We start from the raw sequence: 25,928 nt of genomic DNA on the forward strand, positions 1-25,928 counted from the left end.
TACTGACCAGACCAAAGGTCCACCAGGGGTCTACTCAGCTAACACCAGAGCAGCAGGGTTCAGAGAGAGAACAGGGGAGTATGGAGGTTGTACCCCAGGGGCAGCAGTCACAGGAAGGCATTACTTCAGTGCTACCATCTGTGTCTGAAGAGAATAGCAATAATCAGAAAAGGAAGAAAAAGGACAAGGCCTCCCGTAAACCTGAGGGGTATGACACTGGCCAAGGAGCCGGGAAGAAATTCCACAGTTCTGCTGGTGTAATGGTCGTATCTAACAGGTTTGATGTTCTGTCTGAGTCTGACGGCGATTTTGAAGATGACCTTAAAAGAATTGACGCAGAGTGTGATAGGGACGTAGAGGATTGTCCTCCGCCAAAGCGGAAGCCCTTACCTGAGGGCACTCGGGTAGAGTCTGAGATGGAGACCGGTTGTGAACAGAATAACTCCGACTCAGATCTGTGACGCTGTCAACCAGATAATGTCCAAACTCAGATAGGGAAAATCATTAGGAGAAATTAGGAAATGTTAAGATAGTGAAGGATGAGTCACTGGGTAGGAACATGATGAGCTATGTTTGCAAAGTGTGTTTTTTTTTTGTTTTTGTTTTTTGTTTTTTTTCCCTACTCAAACTAGGAGTATTGACTCTAAGTTAATTTGATATGTATAACCTGGATATGTAATGAATGTATGTACAATCCTAGTGAATTCAGTTTTGCATTATTGGAGGAATGTTATTTGGATTTGTTTGGTTTTTACAATAAAAATTGCCCCTATGTACAAGAATACAACTACTATAATACTGCTCCCTATATACAAGAATATAACTACTATAATACTGCCCCTATGTACAAGAATATAACTACTATAATACTGCTCCCTATGTACAAGAATATAACTACTATAATACTGCTCCTATGTACAAGAATATAACTACTATAATACTGCTCCTATGTACAAGAATATAACTACTATAATACTGCTCCTATGTACAAGAATATAACTACTATAATACTGCTCCTATGTACAAGAATATAACTACTATAATACTGCTCCTATGTACAAGAATATAACTACTATAATACTGCTCCTATGTACAAGAATATAACTACTATAATACTGCCCCTATGTACAAGAATACAACTACTATAATACTGCTCCCTATATACAAGAATATAACTACTATAATACTGCTCCTATGTACAAGAATATAACTACTATAATACTGCTCCTATGTACAAGAATATAACTACTATAATACTGATCCTATGTACAAGAATATAACTACTATAATACTGCTCCTATGTACAAGAATATAACTACTATAATACTGCTCCTATGTACAAGAATATAACTACTATAATACTGCTCCTATGTACAAGAATATAACTACTATAATACTGCTCCTATGTACAAGAATATAACTACTATAATACTGTCCCTATGTCCAAGAATATAACTACTATAATACTGCCCCTATGTACAAGAATATAACTACTATAATACTGCCCCTATGTACAAGAATATAACTACTATAATACTGCCCCTATATACAAGAATATAACTACTATAATACTGCTCCTATGTATAAGAATATAACTACTATAATACTGCTCCTATGTACAAGAATATAACTACTATAATACTGCCCCCTATGTACAAGAATATAACTACTATAATACTGCTCCTATGTACAAGAATATAACTACTATAATACTGCCCCTATATACAAGAATATAACTACTATAATACTGCCCCCTATGTACAAGAATATAACTACTATAATACTGCTCCCTATGTACAAGAATATAACTACTATAATACTTCTCCTATGTACAAGAATATAACTACTATAATACTGCCGTTATGTACAAGAATATAACTACTATAATACTGCTCCTATGTACAAGAATATAACTACTATAATACTGCTCCTATGTACAAGAATATAACTACTATAATACTTCTCCTATGTACAAGAATATAACTACTATAATACTGCCCTTATGTACAAGAATATAACTACTATAATACTGCTCCTATGTACAAGAATATAACTACTATAATACTGCTCCTATGTACAAGAATATAACTACTATAATACTGCTCCCTATGTACAAGAATATAACTACTATAATACTGCTCCTATGTACAAGAATATAACTAATATAATACTGCTCCTATGTACAACAATATAACTACCATAATACTGCTCCCTATGTACAAGAATATAACTACTATAATACTGCTCCTATGTACAAGAATATAACTACTATAATACTGCTCCTATGTACAAGAATATAACTACTATAATACTGCTCCTATGTACAAGAATATAACTACTATAATACTGCCCCCTATGTACAAGAATATAACTACTATAATACTGCTCCTATGTACAAGAATATAACTACTATAATACTGCCCCCTATGTGCAAGAATATAACTACTATAATACTGCCCCCTATGTACAAGAATATAACTACTATAATACTGCTCCTATGTACAAGAATATAACTACTATAATACTGCTCCCTATGTACAAGAATATAACTACTATAATACTGCTCCTATGTACAAGAATATAACTACTATAATACTGCTCCTATGTACAAGAATATAACTACTATAATACTGCCTCTATGTATAAGAATATAACTACTATAATACTGCCCCTATGTACAAGAATATAACTACTATAATACTGCCCCTATGTACAAGAATATAACTACTATAATACTGCCTCTATGTATAAGAATATAACTACTATAATACTGCCTCTATGTATAAGAATATAACTACTATAATACTGCCTCTATGTACAAGAATATAACTACTATAATACTGCCCCTATGTACAAGAATATAACTACTATAATACTGCCCCCTATGTACAAGAATATAACTACTATAATACTGCCCCTATGTACAAGAATATAACTACTATAATACTGCCCCTATGTACAAGAATATAACTACTATAATACTGATCCTATGTACAAGAATATAACTACTATAATACTGCCCCTATGTACAAGAATATAACTACTATAATACTGCTCCTATGTACAAGAATATAACTACTATAATACTGCCCCCTATGTACAAGAATATAACTACTATAATACTGCCCCCTATGTACAAGAATATAACTACTATAATACTGCTCCTATGTACAAGAATATAACTACTATAATACTGCCCCTATGTACAAGAATATAACTACTATAATACTGTCCCCTATGTACAAGAATATAACTACTATAATACTGCCCCTATGTACAAGAATATAACTACTATAATACTGCCCCCTATGTACAAGAATATAACTACTATAATACTGCCCCTATGTACAAGAATATAACTACTATAATATAGCTCCTATGTACAAGAATATAACTACTATAATACTGCCCCTATGTACAAGAATATAACTACTATAATACTGCCCCCTATGTACAAGAATATAACTACTATAATACTGCTCCTATGTACAAGAATATACTGTAACTACTATAATACTGCCCCTATGTACTAGAATATAACTACTATAATACTGCCCCTATGTACAAGAATATAACTACTATAATACTGCCCCCTATGTACAAGAATATAACTACTATAATACTGCTCCCTATGTACAAGAATATAACTACTATAATACTGCTCCTATGTACAAGAATATAACTACTATAATACTGCTCCTATGTACAAGAATATAACTACTATAATACTGCCCCCTATGTACAAGAATATAACTACTATAATACTGCTCCTATGTACAAGAATATAACTACTATAATACTGCCTCCTATGTACAAGAATATAACTACTATAATACTTCTCCCTATGTACAAGAATATAACTACTATAATACTGCTCCCTATGTACAAGAATATAACTACTATAATACTGCTCCTATGTACAAGAATATAACTACTATAATACTGCTCCTATGTACAAGAATATAACTACTATAATACTGCATCCTATGTACAAGAATATAACTACTATAATTCTGCCTCCTATGTACAAGAATATAACTACTATAATACTGCTCCCTATGTACAAGAATATAACTACTATAATACTGCTCCTATGTACAAGAATATACAGTAACTACTATAATACTGCCCCTATGTACTAGAATATAACTACTATAATACTGCCCCCTATGTACAAGAATATAACTACTATAATACTGCTCCCTATGTACAAGAATATAACTACTATAATACTGCTCCTATGTACAAGAATATAACTACTATAATACTGCTCCTATGTACAAGAATATAACTACTATAATACTGCTCCCTATGTACAAGAATATAACTACTATAATACTGCCCCTATGTACAAGAATATAACTACTATAATACTGCCCCCTATGTACAAGAATATAACTACTATAATACTGCCCCTATGTACAAGAATATAACTACTATAATACTGCCCCCTATGTACAAGAATATAACTACTATAATACTGCCCCCTATGTACAAGAATATAACTACTATAATACTGCTCCCTATGTACAAGAATATAACTACTATAATACTGCTCCTATGTACAAGAATATAGCTACTATAATACTGCCCCCTATTTACAGGAATATAACTACTATAATACTGCCCCTATATACAAGAATGTAACTACTATAATACTGCCTCCTAGCTGTGAGGTTGTGTGTTTGTAGCTCTCCTGATGTCTGGAGCAAGCCCAGGTGGAGGCCACCCTGGGCGGGGTAACTCCCCAAGCAAGGCCCAGGCTTCCAGGCCTACACTTGGAAGTAACACCCAAGTTGTGTCTAAGGCGGATGCAAGTCCCAAAGTTGTTTCTGAGGGAAAGAAAGCTCAGAATGGAAGCAGCAGCAGCAAGAAAGATGAAGCTGTGAAAGTACGTAAAGTAACGGAACAAGGAAAAGCCATGGCTGTGGGTAAGAAAGTTCCAGTTAAGCAGTCGGCCAGCCAAGGCAAGCAGAGTGAAGGACAACTAGGAGAAATCCAGAAGAAATCTACTGGTGAGAAGCTGAATGGAGGAAAGCAGCCTGCAGCTCAGGAGGTGCCATCACCATCTTCAGGTGTGCAGCTGACTCCCAGCAGGCAGAGGAGAACCTCACTGGAGAGACAGACGCTCCAGGAGAACCTGCAGCAGCAGCATGTGGTGGCCAGCATGGCGAGCTCTGGGCGCACAAGGTCGCAGTCAGGTGGCAGCAGTAAAAGTCCTGTGGAGCCTGGAGCCACGAAACCAGCGGTGGTGAAAGTTAAGGAGACGTCTGGTTTCAAGCATCCAGGGACATTGCTGAAAGCAGGATCCCAGGAGGAGACGCCATGTGCACCTGAGCTTCAGGTCGCAGAGGAGATCCCAGGACTGGTCAAGAGGCTCGGTGAGTTACAGCAGCACAAAGACTTGCTGCAGAAACAGATAGACATGGGCTATAATGTAAAGGCTGCTAATCCTGGTGGAGATCACACCTTTTGTGATCAGACTCTGAATATGCTTGGCATACAGCTGGCAAAAGTGGTGAGGGACATGGACTGTGTCCTAGAGAAGATTGGGCCCCTGGCAGAGACTTATAGGAACCAGGAACTGTTTATGGCACACAAGCAGGACTCTGCAGGTTCCAGCTCAGACATTGTCCCAGGTGAGCCCCAGAAGCCGGTGCGGCCAGTGCTGCAGCCGGCAAGTTTTTGCTTCCAAAAGGGTCAGATACTGCAGCCGCAGCAGCCTGCGGCAGATCCCAAGCAGCATGTTATGCAGATTCCAGCAGGTGTACCACAAGTCTCAGAATGCCCAGCACAGCAGCCTGCAGCAGATTCCAAGCAGCAGCATGGACTGCACTTTCCAGCAGAGGGACTACAAGTCTCAGAATGCCAAGCACAACAGTTGGGCGGTGGACATGTGCCGGTCATTACTGATGGTGCCCAGCAGGGCTCTGATGCTGGGGATAACCGCACTGTGTCTGTGGGGTCGGGGGCTTGGGGGAGCACAGTATCTTTGGTGGATGCTGCACAGTCTGATAATGACATTGATGCTGATGATAACAATGTGCATGATAATGTCTGTGATTTTCCCCCTTTAATTTCGAGCACACAAGGTGTGGCTGCCCCTCCTGCTGCAGACCTTCACCCCGTCAGTCAACCCAATGTGACCCCGCACGGTCCCCCCAGTAATGCCTGGAGTCGTGGTGCTCCGTCTTTTACCTCTGGTACCAATTATACAGGCCAGGCGTTTAAACAGAGAAAGGTCGTGTGTTTCCGGCACAGAGGTGCCAAGGAGGACCTGCCAGACGGGAGGTTTGTCATCAGGGAGTTCTTGTGCCACCAGATGGGGTTTGTGCCAGTCAGCATCCTGGCAGTGATTAATCTTCCAGACAGGCAGGGCTATGATGTCAGCTTTAAGCTCATGTCTGACCTGGACAGATTCTGGTCTAGTTTCCCCAAGTTTAGAGACACGGAGGGCTGGAGTAAGTTCAGCTTTATTCCTATCTCTAAGCCAGATACTGTCACTGTAAATGTCATCTTCTGGAATGAGGCTGTTCCCCCGCAGGACATTGTGGTGTGGCTCCGGAGGCATTGTGACCTGGTCTCTGACCTCACCAAAAGCAGAGACAGTGATGGGATCTGGACGGGAGGGTGGCGGGTTTTGGTGAATCTGCGCCAATACAATAACATCACTGCCCACTTACCCAACTCCTTCTTTATTGGGAGGGAGAGGGGTGTGTGTTTCTATCCTGGGCAGCCTCGTAAGTGCTTTAAATGTGGCAAGGCAGGTCACCTGGGAAATACCTGTACTGTGGTGAAGTGCAGCCTGTGTGGGGAGGTCGGCCATCTAGCTGCAGACTGCCAGAACATCAGGTGCAACCTCTGTGGGAAGATCGGTCACCCTCACAGGGACTGTCCAGACGCCTGGCACAATATCTGTAAGGACTTTCCTGACGAGGACTTGGTGGCAGGGGCAGAGATCCTGGAGGAGGCAGCTTTACTGTCAGGGGAAATACTGACCAGACCAAAGGTCCACCAGGGGTCTACTCAGCTAACACCAGAGCAGCAGGGTTCAGAGAGAGAACAGGGGAGTATGGAGGTTGTACCCCAGGGGCAGCAGTCACAGGAAGGCATTACTTCAGTGCTACCATCTGTGTCTGAAGAGAATAGCAATAATCAGAAAAGGAAGAAAAAGGACAAGGCCTCCCGTAAACCTGAGGAGTATGACACTGGCCAAGGAGCCGGGAAGAAATTCCACAGTTCTGCTGGTGTAATGGTCGTATCTAACAGGTTTGATGTTCTGTCTGAGTCTGACGGCGATTTTGAAGATGACCTTAAAAGAATTGACGCAGAGTGTGATAGGGACGTAGAGGATTGTCCTCCGCCAAAGCGGAAGCCCTTACCTGAGGGCACTCGGGTAGAGTCTGAGATGGAGACCGGTTGTGAACAGAATAACTCCGACTCAGATCTGTGACGCTGTCAACCAGATAATGTCCAAACTCAGATAGGGAAAATCATTAGGAGAAATTAGGAAATGTTAAGATAGTGAAGGATGAGTCACTGGGTAGGAACATGATGAGCTATGTTTGCAAAGTGTGTTTTTTTTTTTTTTTTGTTTTTTGTTTTTTTTCCCTACTCAAACTAGGAGTATTGACTCTAAGTTAATTTGATATGTATAACCTGGATATGTAATGAATGTATGTACAATCCTAGTGAATTCAGTTTTGCATTATTGGAGGAATGTTATTTGGATTTGTTTGGTTTTTACAATAAAAATTGCCCCTATATACAAGAATACAACTACTATAATACTGCTCCCTATATACAAGAATATAACTACTATAATACTGCTCCTATGTACAAGAATATAACTACTATAATACTGCTCCTATGTACAAGAATATAACTACTATAATACTGCTCCTATGTACAAGAATATAACTACTATAATACTGCTCCTATGTACAAGAATATAACTACTATAATACTGCTCCTATGTACAAGAATATAACTACTATAATACTGCTCCTATGTACAAGAATATAACTACTATAATACTGCTCCTATGTACAAGAATATAACTACTATAATACTGTCCCTATGTCCAAGAATATAACTACTATAATACTGCCCCTATGTACAAGAATATAACTACTATAATACTGCCCCTATGTACAAGAATATAACTACTATAATACTGCCCCTATATACAAGAATATAACTACTATAATACTGCTCCTATGTATAAGAATATAACTACTATAATACTGCTCCTATGTACAAGAATATAACTACTATAATACTGCCCCCTATGTACAAGAATATAACTACTATAATACTGCTCCTATGTACAAGAATATAACTACTATAATACTGCCCCTATATACAAGAATATAACTACTATAATACTGCCCCCTATGTACAAGAATATAACTACTATAATACTGCTCCCTATGTACAAGAATATAACTACTATAATACTTCTCCTATGTACAAGAATATAACTACTATAATACTGCCGTTATGTACAAGAATATAACTACTATAATACTGCTCCTATGTACAAGAATATAACTACTATAATACTGCTCCTATGTACAAGAATATAACTACTATAATACTTCTCCTATGTACAAGAATATAACTACTATAATACTGCTCCTATGTACAAGAATATAACTACTATAATACTGCTCCTATGTACAAGAATATAACTACTATAATACTGCTCCTATGTACAACAATATAACTACCATAATACTGCTCCCTATGTACAAGAATATAACTACTATAATACTGCTCCTATGTACAAGAATATAACTACTATAATACTGCTCCTATGTACAAGAATATAACTACTATAATACTGCTCCTATGTACAAGAATATAACTACTATAATACTGCCCCCTATGTACAAGAATATAACTACTATAATACTGCTCCTATGTACAAGAATATAACTACTATAATACTGCCCCCTATGTGCAAGAATATAACTACTATAATACTGCCCCCTATGTACAAGAATATAACTACTATAATACTGCTCCTATGTACAAGAATATAACTACTATAATACTGCTCCCTATGTACAAGAATATAACTACTATAATACTGCTCCTATGTACAAGAATATAACTACTATAATACTGCTCCTATGTACAAGAATATAACTACTATAATACTGCCTCTATGTATAAGAATATAACTACTATAATACTGCCCCTATGTACAAGAATATAACTACTATAATACTGCCCCTATGTACAAGAATATAACTACTATAATACTGCCTCTATGTATAAGAATATAACTACTATAATACTGCCTCTATGTATAAGAATATAACTACTATAATACTGCCCCTATGTACAAGAATATAACTACTATAATACTGCTCCTATGTACAAGAATATAACTACTATAATACTGCCTCTATGTATAAGAATATAACTACTATAATACTGCCCCTATGTACAAGAATATAACTACTATAATAATGCCCCTATGTACAAGAATATAACTACTATAATACTGCCCCTATGTACAAGAATATAACTACTATAATACTGCTCCCTATGTACAAGAATATAACTACTATAATAATTCTCCCTATGTACAAGAATATAACTACTATAATACTGCTCCCTATGTACAAGAATATAACTACTATAATACTGCTCCTATGTACAAGAATATAACTACTATAATACTGCTCCTATGTACAAGAATATAACTACTATAATACTGCCCCTATGTACAAGAATATAACTACTATAATACTGCCCCTATGTACAAGAATATAACTACTATAATACTGCCCCCTATGTACAGGAATATAACTACTATAATACTGTTCCCTATGTACAAGAATATAACTACTATAATACTGCTCCCTATGTACAAGAATATAACTACTATAATACTGCCCCCTATGTACAAGAATATAACTACTATAATACTGCCTCTATGTATAAGAATATAACTACTATAATACTGCCCCTATGTACAAGAATATAACTACTATAATACTGCCCCTATGTACAAGAATATAACTACTATAATACTGCCCCCTATGTACAAGAATATAACTACTATAATACTGTTCCCTATGTACAAGAATATAACTACTATAATACTGCTCCCTATGTACAAGAATATAACTACTATAATACTGCTCCTATCCTGGTGGCCATTCCAGAAGACTATTCATTCCTTGTCGCCAGATACATGTGCCCATCAGCCTGCCCGGGTCAGCACAGAGCCACCGCACCACTGCCACACTGGCCAAAGATAAGATCATATGGCAGTACTGAACAGTGTGACTGTGAATCCAGCACTGTGGTGAGGAAAACACTAGCAAGCAACATCACTATTTTTTGCGACTCTCTCACTCTGTCTTATAAGTGGAGAAACAAATCATATTTTTCTAATAAGACATTAGAATGTTTGTCATATTAGCCTGTACAATGGAGTTTTGCAAGGTTTGTTGAAACAAAAGTGAAGGATAAATCCAGCACTGCACTGGTGTAAAGCACAATATGGATCCCCCGCACAGCATAGATGCCCTTATCCCTAGTGAGGTTGATGGGAGTAGGATCCTTACAAATCAGATATTAATGGAGTTGTCCAAGATTCAGAGCCAAAGTCTATGTCTATGCAAATCTCCTACATGCCGTCATATAACCACTCAATCGCATGCCAGGGATCACGATTCACACATGCTGTCATAATTTGAAACTCTGTAGTCACAGACTTTGCTCTCAAGTATAGGAGTAACCCCGGCACACTAATAACATGAAAGTAAAGTCTTCTCAACGACAGTCTTTAATTGTTGTGATTTTATTGATTGTGAAAAAAAAGGGTGGTGTTACAATCCAACGTTTCAGCTCTACATCTCGAGCTTTCATCAGGGATATGACTAGATCCTTGGTTTTGAGGTGTGTGTATAAGTGGTATAGGTTTGCCTTTGTAATCCAGCTGCTGGAACGGTACCTATAGTAACCACGATGTGTAGGGTCAGCACGTGACTCCCGTCCTTGTGTCCTAAATCTAGTCAGGTGTGGAGGAGGCCGGAAGTCTTCCGGACGGGCGTCACGTGCTGACCCTACACATCGTGGTTACTATAGGTACCGTTCCAGCAGCTGGATTACAAAGGCAAACCTATACCACTTATACACACACCTCAAAACCAAGGATCTAGTCATATCCCTGATGAAAGCTCGAGATGTAGAGCTGAAACGTTGGATTGTAACACCACCCTTTTTTTTCACAATCAATAAAATCACAACAATTAAAGACTGTCGTTGAGAAGACTTTACTTTCATGTTATTAGTGTGCCGGGGTTACTCCTATACTTTAGTCTTGTTTTTTCCCAGAGCACCTAAGTTGGGGTTTGAGCCTGTCATACCTACTTTAGACTTTGCTCTCAAACCTGGACAACTCCTTTAACAATAAGGCCCAAGGGTGGACATGATGGTGAAGGGTCCTTGTGCCTGACTTGATCTTGTGGCCTTATTTAGATACATAATCACAATACCCCGGCGCCCCCAGCAGTACCCACTGAAGCTGCAGGTGCCAATAACTGGCAATGATGATAGGTGCAGAATATATAACAAATAGTGCACCGCGCTGAAGATGCTGCTACACAGGTAAAGATTATCTGTTATCAGTGATTGATAACTGAGCAGGATGTAAAAAGTGCGGCATATCCATAAAATCCATTCCTGCCGACCTTAGGATAAAACGGACGGTGCTTAGGTAACAGAAGCTCCTCCTGGGCACCGGAACAAGAAGACGTCATCTGAGCCACACACACCGGTGACCGCACAGGATCATACTCGTACCGGCGACACGTAAGATGGAATGAGTGCACCAGATGGAGGGAGGCTGGGGACCGGAGAGCGTCCTCCCGAATCACCAGCAGAATAGTGAGTGCAGCTCTGGAGTATAATACAGGATGTAACTCAGCATCAGTAATGTATGTACACAGTGACTGCACCAGCAGAATAGTGAGTGCAGCTCTGGAGTATAATACAGGATGTAACTCAGGATCAGTAATGTAATGTATGTACACAGTGACTGCACCAGCAGAATAGTGAGTGCAGCTCTGGAGTATAATACAGGATGTAACTCAGGATCAGTAATGTAATGTATGTACACAGTGACTGCACCAGCAGAATAGTGAGTGCAGCTCTGGAGTATAATACAGGAGGTAACTCAGGATCAGTAATGTATGTACACAGTGACTGCACCAGCAGAATAGTGAGTGCAGCTCTGGAGTATAATACAGGAGGTAACTCAGGATCAGTAATGTAATGTACACAGTGACTGCACCAGCAGAATAGTGAGTGCAGCTCTAGGGTATAATACAGGAGGTAACTCAGGATCAGTAATATAATGTATGTACACAGTGACTGCACCAGCAGAATAGTGAGTGCAGCTCTGGAGTATAATACAGGAGGTAACTCAGGATCAGTAATGTATGTACACAGTGAATGCACCATCAGAATAGTGAGTGCAGCTCAGGAGTATAATACAGGAGGTAACTCAGGATCAGTAATGTATGTACACAGTGAATGCACCATCAGAATAGTGAATGCAGCTCTGGAGTATAATACAGGATGTAACTCAGGATCAGTAATGTATCTACACATTGACTGCACCAGCAGAATAGTGAGTGCAGCTCTGGAGTATAATACAGGATGTAACTCAGGATCAGTAATGTATCTACACATTGACTGCACCAGCAGAATAGTGAGTGCAGCTCTGGAGTATAATACAGGATGTAACTCAGGATCAGTAATGTATGTACACAGTGACTGCACCAGCAGAATAGTGAGTGCAGCTCTGGGGTATAATACAGGATGTAACTAAGGATCAGTAATGTATGTACACAGTGACTGCACCAGCAGAATAGTGAGTGCAGCTCTGGAGTATAATACAGGATGTAAATCAGGATCATTAATGTATGTACACAGTGACTGCACCAGCAGAATAGTGAGTGCAGCTCTGGAGTATAATACAGGATGTAACTCAGGATCAGTAATGTAATGTATGTACACAGTGACTGCACCAGCAGAATAGTGAATGCAGCTCTGGAGTATAATACAGGAGGTAACTCAGGATCAGTAATGTATTTACACAGTGACTGCACCAGCAGAATAGTGAGTGCAGCTCTGGAGTATAATACAGGAGGTAACTCAGGATCAGTAATGTAATGTATGTACACAGTGACTGCACCAGCAGAATAGTGAGTGCAGCTCTGGAGTATAATACAGGAGGTAACTCAGGATCAGTAATGTAATGTACACAGTGACTGCACCAGCAGAATAGTGAGTTCAGCTCTAGGGTATAATACAGGAGGTAACTCAGGATCAGTAATATAATGTATGTACACAGTGACTGCACCAGCAGAATAGTGAGTGCAGCTCTGGAGTATAATACAGGAGGTAACTCAGTATCAGTAATGTATGTGCACAGTGACTGCACCAGCAGAATAGTGAGTGCAGCTCTGGAGTATAATACAGGAGGTAACTCAGGATCAGTAATGTAATGTATGTACACAGTGACTGCACCAGCAGAATAGTGAGTGCAGCTCTGGAGTATAATACAGGAGGTAACTCAGGATCAGTAATGTAATGTACACAGTGACTGCACCAGCAGAATAGTGAGTTCAGCTCTAGGGTATAATACAGGAGGTAACTCAGGATCAGTAATATAATGTATGTACACAGTGACTGCACCAGCAGAATAGTGAGTGCAGCTCTGGAGTATAATACAGGAGGTAATTCAGGATCAGTAATGTATGTGCACAGTGACTGCACCAGCAGAATAGTGAGTGCAGCTCTGGAGTATAATACAGGAGGTAACTCAGGATCAGTAATGTATGTACACAGTGACTCCACCAGCAGAATAGTGAGTGCAGCTCTGGAGTATAATACAGGATGTAACTCAGGATCAGTAATGTATCTACACAGTGACTGCACCAGCAGAATAGTGAGTGCAGCTCTGGAGTATAATACAGGAGGTAACTCAGGATCAGTAATGTATGTACACAGTGACTGCACCAGCAGAATAGTGAGTGCAGCTCTAGGGTATAATACAGGAGGTAACTCAGGATCAGTAATATAATGTATGTACACAGTGACTGCACCAGCAGAATAGTGAGTGCAGCTCTGGAGTATAATACAGGAGGTAACTCAGGATCAGTAATGTATGTGCACAGTGACTGCACCAGCAGAATAGTGAGTGCAGCTCTGGAGTATAATACAGGAGGTAACTCAGGATCAGTAATGTATGTACACAGTGACTGCACCAGCAGAATAGTGAGTGCAGCTCTAGGGTATAATACAGGAGGTAACTCAGGATCAGTAATATAATGTATGTACACAGTGACTGCACCAGCAGAATAGTGAGTGCAGCTCTGGAGTATAATACAGGAGGTAACTCAGGATCAGTAATGTATGTGCACAGTGACTGCACCAGCAGAATAGTGAGTGCAGCTCTGGAGTATAATACAGGAGGTAACTCAGGATCAGTAATGTATGTACACAGTGACTGCACCAGCAGAATATTGAATGCAGCTCTGGAGTATAATACAGGATGTAACTCAGGATCAGTAATGTATGTACACAGTGACTCCACCAGCAGAATAGTGAGTGCAGCTCTGAAGTATAATACAGGATGTAACTCAGGATCAGTAATCTATCTACACAGTGACTGCACCAGCAGAATAGTGAGTGCAGCTCTGGAGTATAATACAGGAGGTAACTCAGGATCAGTAATGTATGTACACAGTGACTGCACCAGCAGAATAGTGAGTGCAGCTCTGGAGTATAATACAGGAGGTAACTCAGGATCAGTAATGTAATGTATGTACACAGTGACTGCACCAGCAGAATAGTGAGTGCAGCTCTGGACACACCCCAGATGAGGAGGAGCATCGCAGCTGAGCCTCTGCAGGCTAGGCTTTTGCTAAGCTCCTGGGAAGGGAGGTTTTTTTTCCTGCAAGGACTTTCAATCTGCCCCTTCCCAGGAAAGAGGACTCTCCCTGGGACTGAGCGCTGGGGCTGTGCCCCTGGCTCCCACCCTCCGGCAAGCCAGCTGGGGGTGGGGGGCCTCATCCACCACCAGGAGGCCCAAGGCACAGTCAGCCAGTCCCAGGGATGGGGAAAAAGCGGACCCCAGGGGGCCACAAGGCTTCAGGGTCCGGGACCCCTGAAGTGAAGGCTGTGGCGGGCCCTTCCCCCGGAGGTGCAGCAGCCGGCAGAGGTGAGGCGGGGCCCCCCCTTAACATCTGGGGCTCCAAGGTTGCGGGAGAGCCAGCTACCACCTACGCCTCCCGCATTCATGCCCAACTCTCCGAGTACGAGGAGGCCGGCAAGCAGCTCAGGAGACTCCGGGGGCAGTTGGAGGGAGCCCGGGTCATCAGTAAAAACAGGCTCCCTGCCTCAAAGAGAGTGGAGGTCACCGCCACGGTCAAGCGGCTGAAAGGGGAGATTCGGGCCCTGGAGGACAGGCGAAGTTCCATCATGGCCGGCAGCAGCCCCTTCCAGGAAAAGCTGCAGAACGAGGACCGGTTCAGGGCCATGGCCGGTGGGTCTCCTGGGGGGTCAGGAGTCCCCATCCAGGTGGAGGAAAGCGAGGAGGAGGAAGAGCAAGATGGCGCCCACACCACACCCGGGCCACCTCCACCTGAAGACCTGGCGGACACCAGGGGGAGGATGGAGGGAGTGGGAGTAGTTCTGAGGGGGGCTGCCTCATCCTTAAACAAGTACGGCAGACTGAATCCCCAGCACGGTTTGGCACGCTGTTGTTTGGGTATGAAGTCTGCCCGGAGGATGAGGCAACCGGGAAGAGGAGAAACAGGAGGCGCAGGCGTAAGGCCTCTGAAGGCGTGGAGGAACAACTGGTTTTTGCTCCTCTTCCCGGGGCCCCTCTGTCCCGCTGTGTGGAACCCGCTACCCACCCCGGCTCGGGCCCTGTGGTGGGTCCGCAGCAAGGGAGCGGGGAGAGAGATGACTGTTGTGACCTGACTGTCGCATCTGGTGACAGTTCAGACCAGGGCAGCGACATGGAGGTCGGTGCTGGTTGTGGTGTTGGTGGTGGTGTCCAGGCTCAGCCCTCGGTGGAAGGGGGGGCTGGCCTGGCACCAGGCAAAGTTGGTAAAGCCAGGGCCGCACCTCCGGCGGCGAGTGCTGGGGCTTCTGGACCCCCCACGTACGGATCCGCTAAGTCTGGATCGCTAGTGGGGGTCCAGAAGCCTAGGAAGGGCGAACAGAACATCAAGCAGCAGCTGAGGCGGTGCAAAGTGCTGGTCGCTCCCATGTCGGCGCCTGTGGTGAGAGCGGGGTCTCCGGCACGTCGACCCAAAAAGGGGTCCGTGCAGGGGGCTCCGCCGCCGCTGGGCGACGAGGGGGAGTGGCCGGCCTTGCCCGTCTCAGGTGGTGGGCATAGGGTGGCGGCGGTGGTCCGTGAGGGGGGCGTGGCCTCCCCGAGTGTTGCCCGGCCTGCAAAGGCTGCGGCGTGCGGGGGGGCATGTCCTCCTCGGCCGTCGTCCCACCCGCTGCGTCTGCGTCGCCCGGGGGGGCGTGGCCTTGCAAGGGGTCGCTGCTCTGCCCGTGGTGGCTGTGACTGGCGGGGGGCGTGGCCTCAGCGGTCGCGGCTCCGCCCGCTGTGCTCGCGTCACCCGGGGGGGCCATGGCCTCGCAGGGGGCCGCGGCTCTGCCTGGGATGGCTGTGACCGGCGGGGGGGCGTGGCCATGGTGGGCCCGCTGCCCTCTGTCCCACCCACCCTTCCATGTAATGCTGTGCTGCCCCCAAAAGCTGGCGGGGAGTTGTAGGGGTCCCCGGCCCACCTACCTTCATCTGAGGGTGCGGGGACTCTGGCGCTTCCTGGCAAGCCGGCGGCGGGGGTGAAGAAAAGTGCAGGGCAGGGAGCGGTGCCAGTGGCCGTCCCTGCCCAGAGCAATGAAAACTCAACAAAAGGAAAAAAAATGGAGCTGAAACCAGGAGCTGCTGTTGCTCCTAGGCCCAGCCAGGGCAGAGTGCATGATGTCATCAGCATTGAGGCATTTAAAGGGGCAGCGGCGCTCCTGGACAGGAGCTGGAGTAGCTCCCAGCAAGAGAGCTCAGGGCCCCCAGCAAGCAAAGAGAGGAACTGCACAGGTTCAGGAAACGTAAATAATGTAAAAAATGTAAATAATTTTGCTATGTACACCAATTGTGCGAGTGAGAGTGAGTACGAAAGCGGAGTGGACATATTTGAGGAGATGTTTGCTGAAGTGAATGGTGACATGAGTGACATGGATGAGGGAGTGAGTGCTACTGTGAATGTGGGTGACTGTGCTGGAGTGAATGCTGGGGTGAATGCAAATAATAAAAGAATGAATGGGAGGATGAATGAGGGTGCTGGCACAAGTGGTGGTAGTGGTGGGAGGGCTGGCCCATCTGCCACTCCGGCCGCGAGACCTCAACGCAATTATGCGGGGGCCGCGGCTGGGGGTCGGGGTGGTCCTGGGGGGGTTTCCTCGCCTCCGGGCTCCAGGGACGGCGTTTCGCACCGCCGTTTCCTGGAGGCTCTCAAAAGGGGAGATAGATCAATAGTGGTAGAGGGGAGGACAGTGGACTTGTCTTTCTGGATAGAGAGACACGGCCTTGCCGCCTTCCAAAATCAAAGGGAGGGAGGGACTGTTTGGTCTCTCCCCACAGCCGGGCAGGGGCCGCCAAGAAGGAATGTGGTCCGTCTTAGGTGGGGGGGCAGTGAAGCTTGTCCACCTAGGAGCAAGGTGGTGGAGCTCCTCCTTAAGATGGGCTTCGGGGCGAATGACATCTTTGCCCTGATACATCCTTCGGCGTCCCGCTTCTTCGACGTCAGCTTCGTGCGGCCCGAGGGGCTTGAGCTCTTCTGGTCGAATTACGAGCTGGTGCGAGAAGAGCCCGGATGGCGAGACTTCGTGGCTCAAGCGGTGTCTCGCCAAAATTCCGTCAAGCGAGTGACCGTGGTTACATGTAACGAGTCACTCGCAGGCGTGGACATCATGACGTGGCTTTCCCGTTACGGGGAGGTCACCGAGGTCCCAAAAAAGAACAGGGACGTATTCGGCATCTGGTCGGGGGGCTGGACTTTCATGGTTAAATTGAAGGTTTCCGGCGGCACGGTCACCCACATCCCTTCCTCGGCGTTCCTGGGAAGGGACAGGATCCTGGTCTTCTACCAGGGGCAACCGAAGGTCTGCCACAGGTGCGGCGACCCCACCCACTTCAGCGCCAACTGCAAGGTGCAGAAATGTGCCTTGTGTAGTGGGGTGGGTCATCTGGCTGCCTTGTGTAAGGATATTCGGTGCCACCTGTGTGGTGACCTAGGTCACCCTCTCAGCCGCTGCCCTCGCTCTTTCTCTAATGCCGCCGCAGGCCCGGTGGGGGGAGACCGTGGGGGGGCAACCCCCGGTGGCGCTTCTTCTGCTGTGATAGGTGGTGGCGGAGGAGGAAGGGCTGAGGGGCCAGTGAGGAAGGGCAATGCTGCAAGGGGCCCCGCGTACCAGCGGAGGCAGGAAAAGCGCCAGGGTGGTAGGGGACAGGTGGAGCCTCGGGCAACCGGGGTGATGCCTGCTCCTCCAGGCCCGTGGCCAAAGCCTCTGAGGCCCTGGGGGCGAGAGTGGTGAGTGAGGAGATCAGGAGGATGGAGAGAGAGGAGAAAGCCGCTGACTCAGACGACTCCTCTCGTTATGAAAGTGTCGACGAGGATGTCAGAGAGCAGCCTACAGCATCAGGTGGCAAAACCAGGCGTGCCAAGCGCAAAACGGGGGAGAAGAAGGCTGACAAGCCTTCAAAGTCTCCCCCGCCCCCGACCACCAGGGTGCACACGGAAGGGCCCGCTGACCCCCCTCTGATCGGACTCTCCAACCGGTTCAGCGCCCTCGGAGGTTCAGATGATGAGCCGCCAGACGAGGGTGCTGGGCCGGGGGCAACACTGGAGGGTCCTTCAGGGGATGGCGGAGTCCGTCCCTCAGGGGGCGCTGTTCCTCCTGAGGGGGGGACAGACCTGGAACCCGGGGGCGAGGACACCGGGGGGGTGGGATGGATACGTCGGGAGCTTCCCTGAAAAGGAAGGTGTCTGACCCCTCCCCAGGTGGAGGTGATAGCGGGGCAGGGAAGAAACTGGCCATCCAACTCGATCACCCATGATGGCTGAACTCGCCCCGTTGACGCTGGCGTCCATTAATGTCGCCAGCATTAAGTCAGATGCGGCTCGCTTCACGGCCTTTGATTTTTTCTCCCGGATTGAGGCAGAAATTTTATTCTTGCAAGAGACCAGACTAACGGACATGGGGGCCATCTATAAAGCATGGAGGGAGTGGAGGTGCGGGCCCTCATACTGGTCTCTTGCGGCCGAGCCGTATAGCGGGGTGGCAGTCCTTTTTAAGACTGCAGCTGTTGAATGCCGACGGGTTACTGAGTTGGAAATGGGGAGGTGCCTGATCCTAGATGTCTTCATGAGGGGACAAGAGCTCCGGCTCATCAACATCTATGGCCCACAATCCAAGTGGGACCGCAAATGTCTCTTCCTGAGGATCAAGCCCTTTCTTTTTACGAGCCGGCAGGTGGTCTTCGGTGGGGACTTCAACACCATTACGAGGTCCCGTGACCGGGGGGGTCCCGGAGATCGCCTGGCTTATGATAGCATCGCGTTGAATAGCATAGCCAGTGAAGCTCGCCTGGTGGATGTCCACATCCGGCACACCCCAGGTCACGGGGGTTTCACCTACCATAGGGGTAGCAGTAGGTCTAGAATAGACAGGTTTTTTTTGAAGGAGGACGCCATCTTTTCTGCTGTGTCCGCAGTTGAGGTGGAGTTCTCCGATCACTGTCTAATTTTCTTTTCTCTGAATGTTGCAGAGACTCATCGGATGGGAAGAGGGCTGTGGAAGCTCAATTCGTCCCTGCTGGAAGAAGCGGAGGTGAGACAATCCTTCGAGGACTTTCTTCAGAGCCAGGTACCGCTGTTGGATCTCTGTAGTAGTAAGTCAGAGTGGTGGGAGATCTTCAAAAAGCAGGTGGCGGGGTTCTTCCGTCAGCTCTCGAGCCTCAGGAGTCTGAACAGGCACCGCTTGTACCAGGCCCTGGGGAGGAAACTCGAGAAGCTTGTCTCGACTGGAGGTGACCGTGAGGAAATCTCCAGAGTGAAATCTTTGCTCAAGAGGTGTCAGTATGATAGACACACATCTTTAGTTTTTGAGAGGGACTTCGGGAAGTACCGCTCACCCGACCCTTACAGAAACTGTAAGATGTCAGTGAATTGTAAGATGGTGACAGGACTGATCGACAGTACGGGGTCCCTGAACAGATCCAAATCAGGGATCCTGGAGGTGGTCAGATCCTTCTACTCACACCTCTTGGAAAAGAAGGATCTGGATTGGGACAGGATGTCGGCTTTCCTGGCTGAAACCGTCCCTGAGCCAGGGGGTGATCCCTCTCTTGGTGTTTTGGCAGAGGAAATCAGGGAAGAGGAAGTGAGACTGGCCATTGATGGGCTTCGGCCCAAGAAATCGCCAGGTCTGGATGGCTTAACATCCGAGTTCTATAAGACTTTTAGGGACTCCTTGGTCCCCCTCTTGACAGGGGTATTTAATGAGTGTCTCTCCTCGGGCACTCTTCCCGACTCAATGAGGAAGTCAGCCCTCATTATTCTGTCAAAGGGTAAGGATCCGTCCCGTATCGAGAATTGGCGTCCCATAGCGCTTCTCGATACGGACCGGAAGGTTCTGGCCAAGGTGCTGTTTAATCGGCTGGTGAAGTTTGCACCCCGGCTCCTTTCAGGGGCCCAGCATTGCTCTGTTCCGGGCCGCAGTACTTTTAGTGCTGTGCTCGGTGTCCGAGAGGCAGTGGAGCAGGGTAGGGCAGGTCACTGGAGGGGGTACTTGCTGTCATTAGATCAAGCGAAAGCCTTTGACCGGGTCAACCACGAGTACCTCTGGTCCGTCCTTTTGAGGTATGGTCTGCCTGGGAGGTTTGTAAAATGGTTAGAGATCTTGTACCAAGGGGCTGAGACTTTTCCGCTGGTGAACGGTTGGTCAGGTCGCCCTTTTGAGGTGGGTTCTGGGGTCCGTCAGGGCTGTCCGCTGAGCCCGCTTTTATACATGTTCGCGATCGATCCCTTCCTAAGGAGGGTAGATCGTGGACCGTTGGCGGGAGTCGGGATGGACCAGGCGGGCTCTGGGTCCTCTCTGAGGGTGGTGACGTATGCCAATGATGTTTCCCTTTTCGTGTCCTCGAGAAGGGAGGCGGATTGGGTCATGTCGGAGGTAGTGCGCTACTCGGAGGCATCCGGGTCCATGATCAACCGGGATAAGTGTGAAAGTCTCTGGCTGGGAGGGGGAGATCCCAGGTTTGATCTCCCGGACACCCTTCCAGGGCCCCAGGCCACCGCCAAAATTCTAGGCATCGAATTTGGCCCCGGGGATTACCCCCAGCAAAATTGGGAGGGCAGACTTAAGATCGCCGCCCAAAAGGTGGACCAATGGAAGGGTTGGTCTTTAACCCTGAGGGAAAGGGTTGCCCTGGCTAAAGGCTTTCTGCTACCTTTATTAATATACCTGGGCAGTGTGTGCATCTTGCCGTAACCTCTCTGGACACGGGTCTATAGCCTGTTCTTCCAATTGTTATGGGGGAATAGGCTTAACCTAATCAAGAGGGAGGTTACATACCGTACGAGGAGACTAGGTGGGTTGGGTATGGTCAACCCGGTGGTGTTTCTAGTAAACACCTTTCTTAAGACTAACATCTCCAACCTCTGGCTAGAGAGGGCTCCTCCGTGGGTAGTCTCCTGCAAGGGTTGGCTTTGGCCTTTCTTCCAGGAATGGGAGACAGGAGGGCAGGTGAAGGACCTACGCACACCTCATGGGCATCTCCCGGCTTACGCTACCCCGGTTCTGAAGGTGATCCGCCGGTGGGGTCTGGGAATGTGGGAAATCAGGACCATGTCGAGGCAATGCCTTGACAGGAGGGACCTGTTGACACATTTCCAGAAGCCCCTGGCCCTTAAGGATTGCCCAGGCCGGGATCTGGAGGTCGGGCTGGGGCTTTTAAATTCTAAGCGGATCCCCATGAAGTTTTGGGACTTGACCTGGCGTTGCTTCCACGGGAGGCTGTATGTAAAGGATAACTTGAAGTGCAGGAAATCCGATGATCGGGGTTGTCCCCGTGAGGAGTGTGGCGACGTGCTGGAAAGCATGGAGCACTTCCTGCTTCATTGTCCCTTTAATGCAGAGGTTTACAACAGGGTGGGTGCTTCCATACGTTGGCCGTGGCTGGCGTCCCTCTCCTACGCTGAGTGGGCCTATGGAGCGTTCAGATCCCTGGGTGGCCGGGACCCGTGCACTTTATTCCTAGTCAGTGTAGTGGTTAGGTTCTACACTTGGAATGCACGGTGCCTAGTTTCGACGCGGAAAAAAACCCTTCCGAGGGATGAGGTGGTAGGAAACATCTTGGGTGACCTGGTGAAGGTCCGTTCTTTGGAGTTCGAAAGGTTGGGTGTGAGGAAGGCCTCTTGGCTTTGGAGGGGCCTCTCCTTTTAGAAACGCACTCAAGGGAGAGCTAGCTCCGTGTGAATGAGGGTAGGGATAGCATAAGTTTCACTGGGTGTTAGGGACAGAATTAGGGGCAGATAGGGACAGGGAGGGACAGGCACTGAGGGACAGATAGAGAGTTAGTTATGATAAGTTAGGTAGAGTAGGGGCAGGTAGGGACAGATAGGGACAGTTTCTTTAGGGACAGAAGTAGGGACAGTCTTAGTTGTTGAGGGACAGGGTGAATGTGTTAGTGAGGGATGGGGCCTCCAGAACTCCTTTCCTGGTGTTGGGCTGGTGCATGTCACTTTAGCTTTTTGTTTTGGAAGCATGAAATTTAATGGATATTGGGCTTGCAGGCACCAAACTTGGGCCTGTGGCAAGGTTTTTGGAAATGTGGTTAATACTTATTGTTTGGGTAATATTATCGCTGGTCATAGCAGGTCGTATCTTAGGTGTATAACAAGTGTAGTATGTGCTTTTTGTGTATCTGTACATGTATGCAGTATTGTATGTATGTCGCTAGGATGGTGCTTTTAAAAAAAATGTATATATTATAGTTAGGAAAGGGGGAAGGGGTACAGTCAGGTTGGGTGGGGGTTTCTTGCGGGAGGGAGGGGGGAAGTTTGGACCCTGGAATGGACCCTGAGAAATCAAGGGCCGAAGATCAGAAGGAGATGGCCTGGGAACTACACCAAGGACCATGGGAAATATATAAGGAAATGTAGATACGGGCCATAAACTTTCCTGGACCCTGAGGTGCTGGTTTTTTTCTGAGGCCATAAACTTTCATGGACCTAGGTGTGGAAAAGGCTACGAACTTGTGGACCTGTGGTGTGGGTGGTGGGAAAAAATAAATAAAAAAAAAAAATAATAATAAAAAAATAAAATAAAATAAAAAAAATTTATATAAAAAAAAAAAAAAGGGAAAAAGGGGGGTGGTTTCTTGCTGTGTTGAGGGGAAGTAGTTGAGGGTCTGCCAAGATGGCTGTTTTTTCTGTTTAAGGCAGTGGGCCAGAAAAAGTGTTTACTTTCCTGTTTTAAATCCAGTATATAGGAATGAATGGGAGCATGAGTGAAGGTGTGAATGGGGTTGAATGTGAAGGAATGGATTTTTGTTTGTTTTTCTTTTTTTAGGAGGTTCCTGCTGGGGGTCCCTCAGGCTGCAAAGCCTGGAGACGCTGCACTATGTTCTTCAGAGACGGACTGTCGTAAGCTCGCATATTTGCACAAGTTTTTTTTTGTATGTCGGTGTGGTTTATTTTAGTTCATGTATCGTGGTTTTTGATTTCTGGAATGTTGTTTTTGTCTGTCTTATGTATTGTGTTTTTGATATTTTTATAATAAAAGAGATACAGGATGTAACTCAGGATCAGTAATGTACTGTATGTACACAGTGACTCCACCAGCAGAATAGTGAGTGCAGCTCTGGAGTATAATACAGGATGTAACTCAGGATCAGTAATGTAATGTATGTACACAGTGACTGCACCAGCAGAATAGTGAGTGCAGCTCTGGAGTATAATACAGGAGGTAACTCAGGATCAGTAATGTATGTACACCGTGACTGCACCAGCAGAATAGTGAGTGCAGCTCTGGAGTATAATACAGGATGTAACTCAGGATCAGTAATGTGTGTACATAGTGACTGCAGAAGCAGAATAGTGAGTGCAGCTCTGGAGTATAATACAGGATGTAACTCAGGATCAGTAATGTAATGTATGTACACAGTGACTGCACCAGCAGATTAGAGAGTGCAGCTCTGAAGTATAATACAGGAGGTAACTCAGGATCAGTAATGTATGTACACAGTGACTGCACCAGCAGAATAGAGAGTGCAGCTCTGGAGTATAATACAGGAGGTAACTCAGGATCAGTAATGTATGTACACAGTGACTGCACCAGCAGAATAGTGAGTGCAGCTCTGGAGTATAATACAGGATGTAACTCAGGATCAGTAATGTATGTACACAGTGACTGCACCAGCAGAATAGTGAGTGCAGCTCTGGAGTATAATACAGGATGTAACTCATGATCAGTAATGTAATGTATGTACACAGTGACTGCACCAGCAGAATAGTGAGTGCAGCTCTGGGGTATAATACAGGATGTAACTCAGGATCAGTAATGTATGTACACAGTGACTGCACCAGCAGAATAGTGAGTGCAGCTCTGGGGTATAATACAGGAGGTAACTCAGGATCAGTAATGTAATGCATGTACACAGTGACTGCACCAGCAGAATAGTGAGTGCAGCTCTGGAGTATAATACAGGATGTAACTCAGGATCAGTAATGTATGTACACAGTGACTGCACCAGCAGAATAGTGAGTGCAGCTCTGGGGTATAATACAGGAGGTAACTCAGGATCAGTAATGTAATGCATGTACACAGTGACTGCACCAGCAGAATAGTGAGTGCAGCTCTGGAGTATAATACAGGATATAACTCAGGATCAGTAATGTGTGTACACAGTGACTGCAGAAGTAGAATAGTGAGTGCAGCTCTGGAGTATAATACAGGATGTAACTCAGGATCAGTAATGTAATGTATGTACACAGTGACTGCACCAGCAGATTAGAGAGTGCAGCTCTGGAGTATAATACAGGATGTAACTCAGGAACAGTAATGTATGTACACAGTGACTGCACCAGCAGAATAGTGAGTGCAGCTCTGGAGTATAATACAGGATGTAACTCAGGATCAGCAATGTAATGTATGTACACAGTGTCTGCACCAGCAGAATAGTGAGTGCTGCTCTTGAGTATAATACAGGATGTAACTCAGGATCAGTAATGTATGTACACAGTGACTGCACCAGCAGAATAATGAGTGCAGCTCTGGAGTATAATACAGGATATAACTCAGGATCAGTAATGTATATACACAGTGACTGCACCAGCAGAATAGTGAGTGCAGCTCTGGAGTATAATACAGGATGTAACTCAGGATCAGTAATGTATGTACACAGTGACTGCACCAGCAGAATAGTGAGTGCAGCTCTGGAGTATAATACAGGATGTAACTCAGGATCAGTAATTTAATAGCTGTCTCCAAATATCTAAAGGGCTGTCACATTGTAGAAGGATCAACTTTATTCTCATTTGCACAAGGAAAGACTAGAAGCAATGGGATGAAACTGAATGGGAGGAGACACAGATTAGATATTAGAAAAAACTTTTTGACAGTTAGAGTGATCAATGAGTGGAACAGGCTGCCACAAGAAGTGGTGAGTTCTCCTTCAATGGAAGTCTTCAAACAGAGGCTGGACAGACATCTAACCGGGATGATTTAGCGAATCCTGCTTTGAGCAGGGGGTTGGACCAGATGGCCCAGGAGGTCCCTTCCAACTCTACCATTCTATGATTCTATGATTCTAT

The 25,928-nt window shown here is 45.5% G+C and overlaps 1 protein-coding gene across 1 annotated transcript in view; it reads left to right on the top strand.

Annotated features, from left to right (window-relative positions):
• The window catches only part of LOC141096660 (vomeronasal type-2 receptor 26-like), a 282,139-nt gene that overhangs the window by 153,502 nt on the left and 102,709 nt on the right, over nucleotides 1–25,928 (top strand). The gene's annotated exons all lie outside the window — the stretch shown is intronic.

The sequence above is a fragment of the Dendrobates tinctorius genome, unplaced genomic scaffold, assembly GCF_039654945.1.
Source record: "Dendrobates tinctorius isolate UK_male_01 unplaced genomic scaffold, ASM3965494v1 ptg000077l, whole genome shotgun sequence".
Taxonomy (NCBI): domain Eukaryota; kingdom Metazoa; phylum Chordata; class Amphibia; order Anura; family Dendrobatidae; genus Dendrobates; species Dendrobates tinctorius.